The following is a 15,134-nucleotide window of genomic DNA, read 5'->3' on the forward strand; positions in this document are numbered from 1 at the left end:
GATGCTGAAGACTGTTAAATTTGCCCTCCTGGTCCTATTGTCTCCTTCCAAAGGAGCTCTTTGTGGCAAGCTCTGGTATAAATTTCAGTTACTGGAAAGCATTCTAAGCTTGTTTTTGAGGACACATTACAGCTTCCTGTGTAATGTTTTCGTTAATTAAAGTGAACCATAAAGGTTCTTGAAGTCTAGACATCTTAAAAGGAATGCTGCACATGCAGTACTATCCAAGTGTTCTTGTCAAAAGTAGACAGCAACTTCTCATTCTGATGGAGCACTCCATAATGAGAACAAGAAGACTCTACACAGTTTCATACCTGGCATAATTTTTTTTTACTTTACTAGGTGAATTTTTTGAGTGTTGTAGATTTTCAAGTGTTACAGAATATGACAAAGAAAGGAGTCTATATTTGAGAATTTGAGCTTTGCCTCCTTAAAAACAAAGTGGTGGGAAGTATGTTCCAAATGTAAGAGGCTGAATTAACTCCAAGTTTGTTTTAGGACAGCAAGAAACTTGTCTGAGCTGATGATAATTTTGAAATAACTTGCAAGAAAGAATTTTTACATGGAATTTTGAACAAGTATAGTAATATTCCTTCTTTGAAAACTGAAACTCATTTTTTGAAGTTTTCAATTTTCCCAGAGACAAAAATAAACTTTATAAAAGCTAGAACAGAAAATTTAAGCTATTTTCTTGACCTTTCCAGAGTGGTAGTCCAACTAGCAAAATCTGTGTTGCCTTGGTGCCATATGTATGTTAGCGAGCACTCCACTTGACAGTTGTCAGCATCTTCAGCGAGACAGTGTTCTTTCAAGAATTACAGCACTTGTCCACTGGGTGCTCATGCCAGCATTCTTTCCTCAGGATTAGCTGTAGAGCCTGTCTTTTTGTGATGTTTGCCACAATGTGATGTATGCCTGTAGGTCCACAAACTATTGATGCTCAATTGTCCTTCATCCTGGTTTGATCCAGAGAAAAGAAATAAGAAGTGAAAGAGAACAGAGAGGAAAAAAGACTAGAAGCAGAAAAGAAGTATGAGATGGTAGGTTTTTATGTTTGTTTGTTTTGTTTTTTGTTTGTTTGTTTTGGTTTGGCTTTTGTTTGTTTGTTTTTGTTTTTAATAGAGGGGGAAAAAGGTAATCCAAAGAGAGAAACATATAAGATACCTGAGGAAAATTTTTCTTCAGGACAGTTTTACAGATTTGTTAGCCTGGTTTACCTATGGAGGATCAACTTACAATTCCACACTCTCTACATACATCCCCTCTCTGTATACAGCTCGTTGAACTACTTGGGCAGTTTAAATCAAATTCTATAGAGCCATGATCCCTATAGATTCCATTAGCAGGAAGGAAATTTCTTCCTTTTTGGAAGCTGGAGGAAGGTGCAACACAAATACATATTTTATTACTTGGAGAATCCACACTGGAATGAAAGTTGATGATTAAACCTTGCATAAACTTCAGAAAGAACATACATATCAACTTACACTGTATCAACTATGAAACACAGGTAAGTAGAAAACAAGATTTTGCTAGTTGAAATTCCTTATGCATTTTGTTTTAGAGAAGAATTGACTCTAGCGTGACAAAGATTCTAAGCACTAGTTCACTTGCTACAAGCAATTTTCACTTACCTTTATCTGTGCTAAAGATTAGACTTGAGTTTCCAAAATGCCCATCTGAATACAAGAGGTGTGATAAATAGCAGGAGAATGGAACCTTTTCTCCATGTATATTCAGCAAGGCCTCAGTATTAGTTATCTAAGGAAACGTTGCACTTCCAAAACAGCAAGTAGATCTGGTATAAGATGTGGATAAAAATAATGTCGGTCAAAGTAGATGCATGAAAGGAGAAGGACACCTACAGGAAAGGGGAGTAAGCCTATGGTCACCCAACCTGGAACCTGGATATATCTCAGTCATAGGAATAGATGCCATCTTCAATCTGTTAAACCATACATTTTCTCAATCCACACACAGCTGATTTGTGACAACACAAACATTTCCAACAACAGTGCTGGACAGCAGGCAGATCTTAAAAGTCTATATTCCAATGTATATAAAAGAGAAGCAGCAAATAATAAGGACTTCACAGACACTGGTGTTATGCTTTGCCTTTTCACTATTGTCTACAGGGAGAAGTCATGCTGTGCACTTGAAGCAGGTAATTTAGCTGAGACTCAAATCTCAGAAAATTGGATCCTTTGCCTATAAATGTCATCAGCAAAAAGAGTTCAGTATCTTCAGATGATAATTCAAGAGTTTAAATGAAATACCTGTAGCAGAGTTTGTAAATAGCTTGCTATGCTGTCCAATTGAATAGCCAGAGAAGACCAAAAAAATAAGACTTATAGTTACTGACAAGTTTCACTTGCTCACTACACCAAACCTGAAAGAAAATGTCTCAGAGTGGAAAACAGATTTAGAAACTTTTTGAGATAAGACATAGAAAGGTAAGTTTAAGATGATTCTAAAGAAAGAAAGGAAACTTGGAAAACATTACTTGATCTAGCCTGTTCTGAGAGAGAAATTTACACCTTGCAGACTTTGAGGTGGATCTTAGGCAACGTCAGAGATGGATTATTTTCCTTAAACAAAATAATCTTTCAGGTCATGGGGAAAAAGTACTTTTTGTTGGAGAAGTTATTAGAATACCTATGAAACACCATAAAGGAATATAAAGATACAGACTGTATAAAAGAAATAACAAAATTCCAACTAAGGATCATATTTTGTTAGAACATACATTTGATACTGGCAGACAATGGAAATACAGTACTGTTGCAGTGTGGCTGCACGACAACAAACAAATTAGGCTATTGTAAGTTTCAATTTAAGACAGAAATAATCATATTGCATTAATTGCCCTTTTGTTTTCCAGCTAAGATCTCACTTTAGTGGAGTTAATTACAATGCTTTTGAAGGCGGGAAGACGCCATGTAAGACAAGAAGCATATATGACAAACATTTAGGCTCGTACTGCCCTTTAGGGCATTCCTGCTCATAAAACATTTACATTACACATTATAAAATTCTTAAAGCAAATGGGATAAAGCAGTGGAATAACATCTTTGTAATTTTACTTTTCTGCTCTAATTCAAAAATCTCTATGTTGCTTATATTTGGAAATTTTTTGCCGAATTTGAAGATACAAAACCATATTTGTTTTTAAAGTTCAGGAGTAGAAATTTTTGCCTCAATTACTGTTAAGTGATAAAAGAAACAAGCCGTTGAACACTGACATTCCCACTGCTCTGCAAGGTACCTGCACACCTAAGCAGCTCTTGGTCTGCCAGGAAAACGTTGGCCTTGATCACTGCGCGACCGTGTCTGATCCTCTCTATCTCACTAAGCTGCTCTTCTTTCTATTTCCCCTCATCAGGCTTTTTATCTAGTGGTGTCATGACTTTTTCAGCTGCTTTTGAGTGGAAGAGCTTTTGCAGGTGAATAGCTGCAGGAAATGGTGGCTCCCTGACAGCATACATGTTTTTTTAAGTCTGTATTTTGAATCCTATTGTGAGTCTCTCTCCATGATGCACTGGGAGCCCAACTCACAGCTGGAATTTCCACTGGTAAACCTGATAGTTAGAAGTGAACCATAGCAGCGTTCAGTATTTTAACAACCAAGATGTTTTGTGAATATAGCCCCTGTTTTTAGTTGAATGTTTTATGAAAATAGTGTTGCTTTCCTAACCGAGAAATTATTTTTGGCTTTTAATTCAGATGAATATAAGCCTTACAGAAATTATTTCTTAATGTTGGATTCCATTATTTTCTATAACTATTTTTCATGTTGAATGTAATTTTGATTGCTGTATTTTTTCTAAAGTCAAAGCTTATATAATTGTGTTTCCTATCTTACATTTCACTGAAAGCTGGCACAGAATGGCATCATCCAGACTAAATATTTGTTCTTATATATTTTTGTTTTATAGTCCACTGTTTTTGACTTTTTCTAACAGTATGACCACACTGACTTTGGGGAATTGAGGAATATTCAGCCGAGAAGAAAATTTGACCCACAGCTTCCTCTCTCTCCACTCTCTTCCTCCATTTCTTTAATACTTTTAACTGATTTTTCTTATGCAGAATTCAGAAGACTTTTTCACTTTGTTCTCAAGTATCGCAACTTAATATTTTTTATGCTCTACAGATACTTTTTAAAATAATGCATTCAACACTGAAGTATTTCACCTTCTTGGATAAAAATGAGGATTAAATAATGGAATCATAGAATCCTTAAAGTTGGAAGGGACATCTGAGGGCCATCTAGTCCAACTTCCCTGCAGTGAACAGGGACACCACAGCTAGTTCAGATTGCCCAGGATCTTATCTAGCCTCACTTTGAAAGTCTCCAGGGTTGGAGCATCAACCACATCAGGGGGCAACCTGTTGCAGTGCCTCACCACCCTCACTGTGAAAGTTTTCTTTATATCTGTCCTAAGTCTACCCTCTTTAAGTTTGAAGCCATTCCCCTTTTCTCTATCACCCCAGACCTTGCTGAAGAGTCTGTCCCGTTCTTTTCTGTAGCTCCCCTTTAGATACTGAAAGGCCACTATCAGGTTACCTTGCAGCCTTCTTTTCTCCAGGCTGAAGAGCAACAGCTCTCACAGTCCTTGTAGGAGATGCATTCCATTCCATGCACCATTTTTGTGGCCCTTCTTTGGACACACTCCAACAGATCTATGTCTCTCTATACAGAGGACTCTACAACTGGACACAGTATTCCCGGAGAGGCCTCACCAGGGCAGAGCAGAAGGGAAGGATCACCTCCCTTGCCCTGCTGGCTACACTGCTTGGGATGCAGCCCAGGATACAGTTGGCATTCTGAGCCAAATCCCCAGGTTTTTTAGCAGGGCTGCACTCAATCCTTTCATCCCCAGTTTGCATTTGCTGTGAGGATTGACCCAGGTGCAAGACATTACACTTGGATTTGTTGAACCTCATGAGGTTCGTCTGAGCCCACTGCTCAAACCTGTCTAGGTACCTCTGCTTGGTACAGCCCCTTTTATTCTTGTAGGAAACATATTCCAAATTCCTAGGTTATTTGAATCCTTTTACAAAGAGCACATAACCCCTGCAGATGGCCACTGTAATTACATGGACTGCATTGTGTGAAAGGTACTTTTCTGCTGGGACTTGGCCATGTTCTGGCAAATGTGTCATAGCAAACTTGATCATGTGGTTGCTGCAGAATTACCAATATATAGCACAGGTCTTTAGTAGAAAAACAGTGATATATATTTTGTTTCATGTTCACTGTTTTTCTGTGAAGAAAGCCTGAAAACATAAAAAATAATTAGAAACTCATTGTAAAAAATATTTTTTCACCCAGTAAGCATTCTGAAGAGAAATATGTTGCAGTTATAGAAAATGACAATATATTTTATTTTGCTTCATGCATCATTAGCAAAATTGCCTGTTCATTTTGTCCTACCAGAATCCACATTGTGGATACTAACAGTAGGAATAATGAGAAGAGTACAAGAGATCTTTAGTCAGTATGTATCAAGTGCAAGCCCAATGACTGGAAAAATTGCATTTTGTCCGGTATCCTGAGTGTGGCTGGTACCTGTTCTATTAAGAATGTAACTAGATCAAATCATCTGCTGAAGCATTTTGGCAAAAAGCAATAATTTAGAAAGAGATTAGTTTAGATGATCATAGAATTCTGCCTTTTTTCTCTCTCAGCAATCCTAAATTCTGACCCCGTGCATAATTTATGTCGAAAGATGTTGAAGAGAATGATGTAGAGCAGGGATCGTAAACTTTATAACTATTGCAGTGAGATATAATCACTGTGAACTACACCAAATCCTCAGAATATCATTGTACCTTGAGTCTACACTTTAAAATAATGCCTATAAAAGAAGACCAATTACAAAGCAGAACATCTGACAAGATACAAAAACAGTTGAAAAGTTTTTTTTGTTTAATATGAATATGCCTAGCACATCAAGTGACTGGAAAGTTTGGGTGAGTGTAACTGATTAGCTTTACACACTCACTTTAAACCATAGCTATAGTGTTTTATTTTAGAAACAGAGAATAAATGCAAGACTGAAGGCATGCTGTCATGTTGATTTAACTATATTTTTATTAATGCAAACTTTAGATATATTATAGTTGAGGCTGAACTGATTTCAATTCACTTTCACTGTTTATGATGCTGCTCATTTTCACATTTTGTTAGGTTTGGACTGGGACTTTCAACAGAACTAAAGGAATTAGGTATCTAAATCTGACTGAAAAGTAGTTGCAAATGAATGTTTAGTTAACTTGGGTTTCCTAAGAATCCCTAGCTAGAAATTTCTCAGCTCCCTAGACTTGTATAGCATTGTAATACATAAATACAGATTATATTTGACAGTTTTTAAAGCAGAAAAAAAAGATTAATTGGTGGCCTCCCTCACTTGGGAAAATAAAGCACCACGATTAAATCAGCCTTAGAGTGCTCTTCTCTTCAGCTGGGAGAGTGCAGGCAAACTGCTCTGCCTGTGCTGAGCCAGGTCACTTCACTGCCCTCCCTGGTGTGAAAAAGTACAATTTTGTTCCAGCCATCTACCCAGATAGTCACCACAGCTGGTGTGGATGTATTGTGGCAGATCTCAAGCTGTGGTGCAGACAGGGAGACCCCTTACATGGTGTCAGAGCAAGAACACAACTACCAGGAGAAGAAACTTAGTGTGGGTTCTGAGCTCATCTCTGCATGTCAGTGCTCCATTGTGCCTGTTGAAAAGTACTTTGTGGCTTTCATTTCACACAGCTGTGCTGGTGAAAATACAGAAGTAATACCCTGGTGATTCTGGCTGTTCCCTTGCAAGGAATCGTGTATTGCAACAGTAAGGATGTTGTACTTGAAGGAAAGTAAATAGGAGCAGAGAACTGTAAAGTCGTTTTTACAGCAAAAGATTAAGTGGGCAACAGAAATAGATCATTGGCTCTTAAGTCAGATTCTTACTGCTGATGGAAGATGTCCCATGCATTGTGTATACACATTTCTAAGGGTGTCACCTGCCTGCAAGTACTGAAGGTGACCCATAGTGTGACTGCATGCTGAGGTTTACCAAAGAACACAGCTGTGAATGTGTCCTCTGGAGCTAAGTGTGTTAATTCAACCAGAGAGGTACCCAAAGGCCAGGCCCTCAGGAGAACGTGCTGATAGTTACTTGCAGGCTTTTGCAGCTGTGTGTTTTCAGGCTAATGATGTGTTGATTTTCCTCTTCTCTCAGAGGGAGCTTATTTGTTAATTTTCAAATACAAATAATATAAAAATTAGAGCAGTAAATGTCAGAGGCTGAATTACCCACTATAGAAACAAAACCACAGGAAGTGCATTCAACCTAGAAGCCTGATATCTTGGTATGTGAAATAAATTTGAATGTATAAATTATTGCTAAGCTAAGCTCAATTTCATTTTCAGAGTGTTTGTTAGACTGAACTTGCTGATGTGTTTGAGAATATTTTGTTAATTAGCTCATACATATCTGGATTCCCAGGTTACATGCTGGTGAATTAACCTTCTAAGAAACGTTAAGTATTCTTATGATTTTCAAGCAATGACTTAGATTTTTTTTTTTTTTTTTTTTTTTTTTGTGAGCTATGTTAGAGCTTTTTCTCTCCCAGGAATCCCACTGTTCTGGTCATCAGTGCCCCAGCAGATTCCCTGCTTTATTTGTGCTATTCACAGGATCACTGAGTTGTTTAGTTGGAAGGGACCTGTAAAGGTCACCTAGTCCAACTCCCCTGCAATCCTCTGAGATACAGTTGAGTGTGAATTTTGTAAAGATTTATACTCTTACTATGGTAGTTTTTCATGGTCTGTGTTTGATGTATGAATCAGAAAAAAAAGACGGTGACTAACTCTTTTGCCCAACTTTATAATTATTGGCCCATAGGTTAAAAAGTTTTCTTGAATATCATGTTTGGTTTTTTTCCCCAAAGATCATGACAGTCCCAAATAACATGATCTTGTTACATATTTAGACCCAAATTTCAATTTTTTTGGCATTTTGATATGTTGTGTCAGGATGTATCAGTCATATCCTGGCCACACGCAGCAGTGTGACTGACAGGGCTGGAGGAATACACCATAATTCCAGCAGTTCTCATTCTAAATAAGAGATACTCAAAGAGATGCGAGCACTCCTGCTTCTCCTTTTTTTAAATGAAGTTCACCACTCCATGCACACCCTCATATCCTCCTCAAGTCCTTAGCTGTCACTAAAGCCACTCGACTGCATCTGTTCCTTAGTCATATTATCATCAGTGCCTGCTTGATGTACCAAAGCTACCTACTTTGAATCTCATTTTCCTTGGGTCGAACGCTTTCCAGTCACCAAAGAGCACAGTTTTGTCCTATTTCCAAAATGTTAACTCTGCTGAAAACACCCAGCCATAATGTGAGAGTAGCAGGAGCCCAGACCATCAAGCGACGAGGGATGGAGCAAAGAAAAAGCTAAACTCTGCTTTTATTGTGAGTTCAGAGATGGCTTTGCTTTCCACTGTGTCAGTGGTCCTTTCAAAACCAGCAGTGCCCCAGTTCTGTGCCTGGAGAGAAGGCATTCCCCAGCTTACTGCTGACCTTGGCCACTTCTTTTCTCTTGAACTGTGTACTGGAGTGTCCTAACTCCATAATTACAATAAAGTCTATGGCCTTTTTCTCTCTTAAGTTTTTTCTTTCCTGAGTGACCCCCTCCTTCCTTCCACACCTCATGAAAAAGTCACTTTTGTGCTGAGAGAAGAGATAAGGCTGTGACCTCACGGTCAGGAGAAAAGCAACTCCTTTGCTAATGTTTCCAGGATGTTACACCCGCGGGCAGAAGCAGGTCTTGCAGACCCCTACAGGCGATATGTAACTGCTTTTCTGTCTGCCTCTTTACGTGTGAACGATGCAACGGTGAGCTCCGCCCTGGTGGAAGGACACTGCTCACGGTGGCGCGAGCCAGAAGCAGAAACGCTCGCTGAAAGAACGTTAGTGTCTGTAACTGTGGAGATTGAAGAAGGGGGGTGAGCTGGTAGGAGTGAGGGCACGCAGGTAAAGTACAAAGGTTATCTTATCGGCACAGGCTGACGCTGCCGGCCGCGTGCTGCAGCCACGCGCCTCCGCAGCAGCAACCGCAGCCTTGCTCCCGGCATCCAGCCAGTCTCTGTCGCTGCAGCGGAGGGAGTTTGCTCGAGCTAAAGGCGCAGCGCGAGGCGCTACGCAGCTGGCGTTTGGAAGGGAGCGGGCTTTTTCTCTGCTCTCCCCCACAGAGCGGGAAGGAGTGCTGCCCTGCAGGTGAGGCGGAAGGCTTTGCTGCCAGGTGTGTCACGCAGCTCAGCCTCTGGGAACGCCCCAGAAAACGGCAGGACACGATATTTTCCCTCAGTGTAATGGCAAGGCTGGGGAAAGATGGATGTGGTAGTGATTTAGAGAAGACGAGAAACGTCTGGATGCCTCCCTGCCTGGTGAGCAGTCAGTTGTGCAAGCAACGGTGAGCGAAGCAGGTGAAAGTGGGGCTGCCTTTAGCTGCCTGCAATACCCCTGTGCGAGGCAAGCCTGGGCTGCAGCGGGTAGCTGGGGTCTCACCTGAGGATTGTATGAAAAAGGGAGTTCTGTTCTCTTGAAAGCAGCTTGTGTGGAAAACTGTTGTTATGTACTAAGAACTTGAGCGTATTCCTTTGAAATCAGAAGCTTTCATAAAAGAAGCTTTTCTTTCCACTCAGACGTACAGCTTTAAAAGATTGGGATTCTGTAAGCAAACACAAATCCACTAAAATACCCAGAGTTTGAATTACATTTAAACAGATTCTCTGAGCTTTCTCTTAAGGCTGAACGTGAAGCAGGCGATCTGGAGGGAGAGAAAAAGGCTGTTTCTGAAGTGACTGTGTTGATTGAAATAGAGCTATGGAGATTTGTATCCACTGAGGGGTGGCCTGCTATGTTGAAAGCTGAAACATGGGCTTAACCTCTTCAAATCCTTCAGAAGTCTTTCTCCTTTCCTATTCAAGGTGCCTGCAATCAGCTTGTTTCTGTGAGCAGCTCATTTTTAAAAAAACCTCTCTGTCACACCCCTCTCTGTGGCATATATGTTAAGTAACATCCTGACAGTGTTATGTTGTATAGTATATTGAAGAATAAATGAACGGTAGCCAAGAAGAAGAAATGTGAATGAATGTATTGCCTTAAAGTAATGAAAACTTCTTTGGAGTGCTTCATTAATGGTATATTAGCAGAAATTGTTCAGAGAGCAGAAGTGGGATTCACATTTTGTGCTTCACTGAAATGGGAAGGGAAAACACTGTTTAAATTCCATTTTGCTTTACTATCTTGTCATTTGCTTAACAGTGTGGAATATATTTGGTTGGGATGAATGACACTTGTCAGTTGAATTTTCCATCTAGACACTTTAAATTAAGTTAGTGTTTGGGGCTTTGAGTCATAATTTGCCCATCATGTGAAATACTGTTATACGTACCAGCTATAACGGAGAAATCTCAGATACATTGGTGTAATTGTTCTCTTCTTAATCTGACCATTAACTTTTTATGCTCTTCACAAAATGGTAATGAAATGCTGGTGTTTCTTCTTGATTATATATGAATAAACGAGTGAGAACTGTGTGGCAGCCATTTAAGGTACCGAGATTTGGATTATGTTGGCATCCCCATGGTGCAGTTCTACAGATCCTGACCTAATGTCTTTCTCTAAGACCCTGGGCTGTATCTAAAATAAAAGTCCAGATCTGATCTGGAGTGCTGGCAACTATATGTGATGTTTAATCTATGAGGGAATCGTAAGACCTACTTCATCAAATTGCTTTGGCATTTGACTATATTCAGTGCTGCCTGGAACAGTTCATAGACTAGGTTAAAGCCTAGTGTAGGGTGTTTAAGTGCTAATTCAATGGAACTTCATGGTATAGGTGCAATTGTTAACAGAAGAGCTTTTATAAATTCTCACTGATCAAAGTGAATTAAGATGCAGCAGGTATAAAAAAAATTCTGATCTTAGTGATGACCCAATATTCAGAGTGTGTACAAGTGGTATGCACAGTGTAGGTTTTTTTTTTTTGTTTTTTTTTTTTCTCCATAAAATCTTTCTTGGCTGCAATGGAAAAAGTGAGGAGTATAAAAAACAGTAAGAATCTTAAATTCTCAGTCTGGCCCCATCTTTGCAATATGTCTGTTGACAGGATAAGAGCGTGACTAGCTTTCACTGACTCCCATGTTGCTTTTATCTCCAGTGGCCACACAACTGTACCTAGTCCCCTTACTCAAAATAGATGCTTTCAAGAGTGAATTCTGCCCAAGATGTGTCTTCTTTTCAGGAAGCAAGAGTGCTCCATTCTCCCCACACCTCCAGTGTGCAGCCCCATCCCAGAGAGGTGTTGTGAGCTCAGCCACCAGGTTCTAAAGGTATTTGGCATTTATCTGTGGAAGGAATTAAAGACAACTGTCTGTAAAATATCTAGCCTGTATGTAGATCATGGTGGAAGTGAAGGAGTTCTTCTTGAGAGAAATCTCATGTAGAAAACACAAGTAATGACCTCATCTATGCTGAAGAGCTGAGTACATATTGGCAAATTTTGTACTGGAAATTAGCTTAATACTTGCAGTGTTTGTTGGTGAATGTGAGAGCCATACTTCCAAGACTAGGTTTTTGTCTGAGTCTTGTGGGGGTGTGATTTCTGGTACAGAGATATCTTAGGTAGGAGAAACAAAAATGTAATCCCAGAAGCAGTACAACTTCTGTATTCAGAAGCCACATTGCTATCAGCTCTGTTGTGCTTTGAGTGTTCTCCAAGTTGTCGTTACGTGCTCAGAATTTCCACTGCAGCACAGGAGAGTAATGTGTTATGATCAGGAATGTGGGATTTCTGTTATAAAAGCAAAAACAAAATGATATAATGTAGGTGGAGATGGTCATTACATATGTTTTGTAAGCGGTGCAAAAGCTTCAACATACTTGAAAAAAAAACACTAAATGGAGTAATATACATATATATGTATATTTTGGTGCAAACTAAGATCTGCAAATCTCAAAATCTCATTTTCACTGGAGGAAACTGAGAAATTTTAAAATAACAGTTTTGAATTTTCTGGGTGTTTTTTCTGCCTTACTATTTCCACACTTTTTAGGTAAAACTTGGAAAAGTTTTACCTAAAAGAGGAAAAAATGATGTATGTTGTTTCTTATCTACTTGGAAGATACTAGGTAAAAGGAAACCAGCTGAAGAGAATTGTCAGTTGGACATTTAAGGCAGAAATGAAGTGGTTTGAGATGACTGCTTTAACTGGCAAGGCGCTCCTTGGCTTTGGTGTCCTTTGCAGGTCATGGACATGGAGACTTTAGATAAGTACAGAAAGGAATCTTATATTTTGTCAGTTTCAAAACAGCCTTTTTTGTTTTAAAGGCCAGAGACTTTAATGGACAATCCTCACACAACTTCTGCTACTGTGTTTTCTAGGCATGCTTGTAGAATAATCTGATTAAAGCATTCAGTGGTGTATGAAAAGTTTTTCGCTGCTTGCCACCCTGATTTGTGTCCTCTTTGTCCCACAGAGGGACTCACTGCAGATTAGAACAAGAAAAAAATAAACCTCACCAAGTTAGTGAGGCATATGGTAGTCTGTCCTCAGTTGCTGCTAAATTGCTGACAAACTCTCTTTCACCTGGCTGATTTTGCGTGTATGCGAGCAGTATAATCCATACTTGGCTGTCAAAATGCAGTTTACATGCTTTTACCAGTGAGTAACTCACTTGGAAATGGAATTATTGAGGCTGAACTCTTTTCTTTCATGAGTTTGGACTAGACTGTGATCCTGATGCTTCTTTTTACATTCGTGCAGAATAGAATGTCATCAGCACTGAACAGGAATGTCTGCCATTTCACGTTTGTATGAAAGTTCCAGAAGCCAAACCGGGATAGGAAAAATGTTCTGTCTATCTTGCCCTAGTTCAATTCCCAGAGATTTGTCAGAGCTCTGACTTCCCAGATTGCCCCTATTAGCTTTTGTGCTTGCTCACTCATGTCCTTTAACTGAAAAATGTAGAGGCCATCAGCTCCCAAAGCCTCCGGTGGTAAACAGAATCTTGTCGTTCATTCTTAATAGACCAAGCATATGAATCTGCCTGGGGTCACCAAGCAGCTCACTGCTTTTATGAACTCCTGGAACTTCTGCTCAAGACACAGCCAAGTTTCAGCTGTCTGCAAGGTACCAGTTGTCTGTAAGGATGTAGTAGAATACTGTCGCTCTTAACACAGCATACTTTCATATGGATTTAGTAAACGTAAATCCTGAGATCTACCTAAAAGAGGCTGGGGAAGCAGATATTGCAGAGTAGTTGTTGAGAATATTTTCATGCCAACGATGGACTCAGGACAGCACTATTGTTTCTAACAGGGTTGAAAGCTTTTGTGAGCATTAAGCAATGGCCTGCTTTATCAGTGGGCTTTCCATCAGGCAAATTATTTGCAGATCTACTGAACTTGAAAAGAAGAAGCAAGTTCATGAGCTTGGCTGGGACAAGTATCAGTGTGGCGTTAGAGTGTCTCAAGAACAAAAATATATTATTTCATACTGCTCTTACCCATTTCAGTAGACAGTGGCATAGTGGGTAGTCACCACGTTATATAATTTTCTTAAAAAGGTGCATCAGACTTGGAGAAACATGCTTTATTTACAACTCAATTCTAATAATTTTAATGTAGTCAGTTTTGTGTGTTAAAATTCCATCTCAGGTAGGAGAACTCTGTATGTTGAAGGAATGGTTTATATAATCTTCGTAGTACTTAGTAACTACATCTTCTTTCTCTTCTTTTCTTAGTAGATTTCTCTTCAAATTACTTTAAATATAACGAAACAAAAAATATACAGTGTTTGAAACCGAATTTGTTTAAAAATGTGTGTGTGTACATATATATATATATATATAGCTAGCTAGGTGGGTGTTTTTTAATCCTCATATGCTCTGAATATGCATTCTAAGACATAAAAGTTCAACAAAATTTGAAAAATGTCTTGACTTCCCTAATTTAAAACTGATTGACCTCAGCAGAGAGAGGACAACAATGTGAACTGGCAAATACCTCTTGTCAAGAAACTTGTCAGACATGAACTATGCTGTGCCCGGATCATCTGTGCTCAGGGTAGAGTCCTGAACTCTACAGAGTCTTTCTATGACTATCAACAGAAAGACAACAGAAAGGACCTTGGCAGGTCCTGTCCCAAAGGGTTTATCTGATGGCAGCGTGTTTCTTCAAAGTGTTTCTGACAGGACTAACTAGTACTTTCCAACAGAAAAACACTTTCTTCAACAGGCAATGCCTGGTAATAATTATTTTGGATATATCTGTTACTAAGAATATCCAAAGATGACACACATGGTGATTCTTATGTCTTCTGTTGGAAGATGCTTTTAAGAAAGTACATACAAAATGTAATGGGGCAGGAGGCAATCTGTGGATCAGTACAAAACATGGAAATAGCTGCTGCAGGATTCCTTGCTGGGTTCCACCAAAACCTGCCCAGAAATGCTCTGTGTGCAGTGTGTATCCAAATGACAGACCAGAGCTAATAGAGCAGGATTAGTAAATGTCTACTTGTTATTGCTGCAGTTGCTGCTTAGGGAAAGGATTTCAGCTAACACAGTTATCAGCCTTTCTGGTGCTCAGGGAAGGAGTAGCAGTGTCATTAGGAAGACAGAGAGCATTAATATTTCTAGGATGCAGTATTTGTTCAAGGTCTTACAAGTGTTTTTTCTAGAAGGCTGTAAAAGAGGAAAGTGACAGAAGTCAGAGATGTGTCAAGTAATGTATGAAACAGAGATACTAGTCAAGGATGTTGAGGAGGAAGAAGACACATGGCTTCACTGCCAGTACTATGAGTGTCCCAGTACCTAGCCACAGGAAAAATGGAGCAAACCTTTTCTAAGAAAGGCCACGGAGGTCCAACTTGAGGAGGCATGAAAAGGGACCATATCTTTTGCTTTTTGCAGGCAAGATAGGTACAGAAGTGGCCATCAGCTTAGGCAACAGAAGCACGGGAGGTTTCCTTTATGTAACACACCTTTTCAGCTTTTAAGCCATAGTTTTTAAAGGAATATGGCAATTCTGTGGCTACTTCTGCAGTATAATAGCACTGACCAT

The sequence above is a fragment of the Tetrao urogallus genome, assembly GCF_951394365.1.
Source record: "Tetrao urogallus genome assembly, chromosome: 5".
Classification (NCBI taxonomy): Eukaryota; Metazoa; Chordata; class Aves; order Galliformes; family Phasianidae; genus Tetrao; species Tetrao urogallus.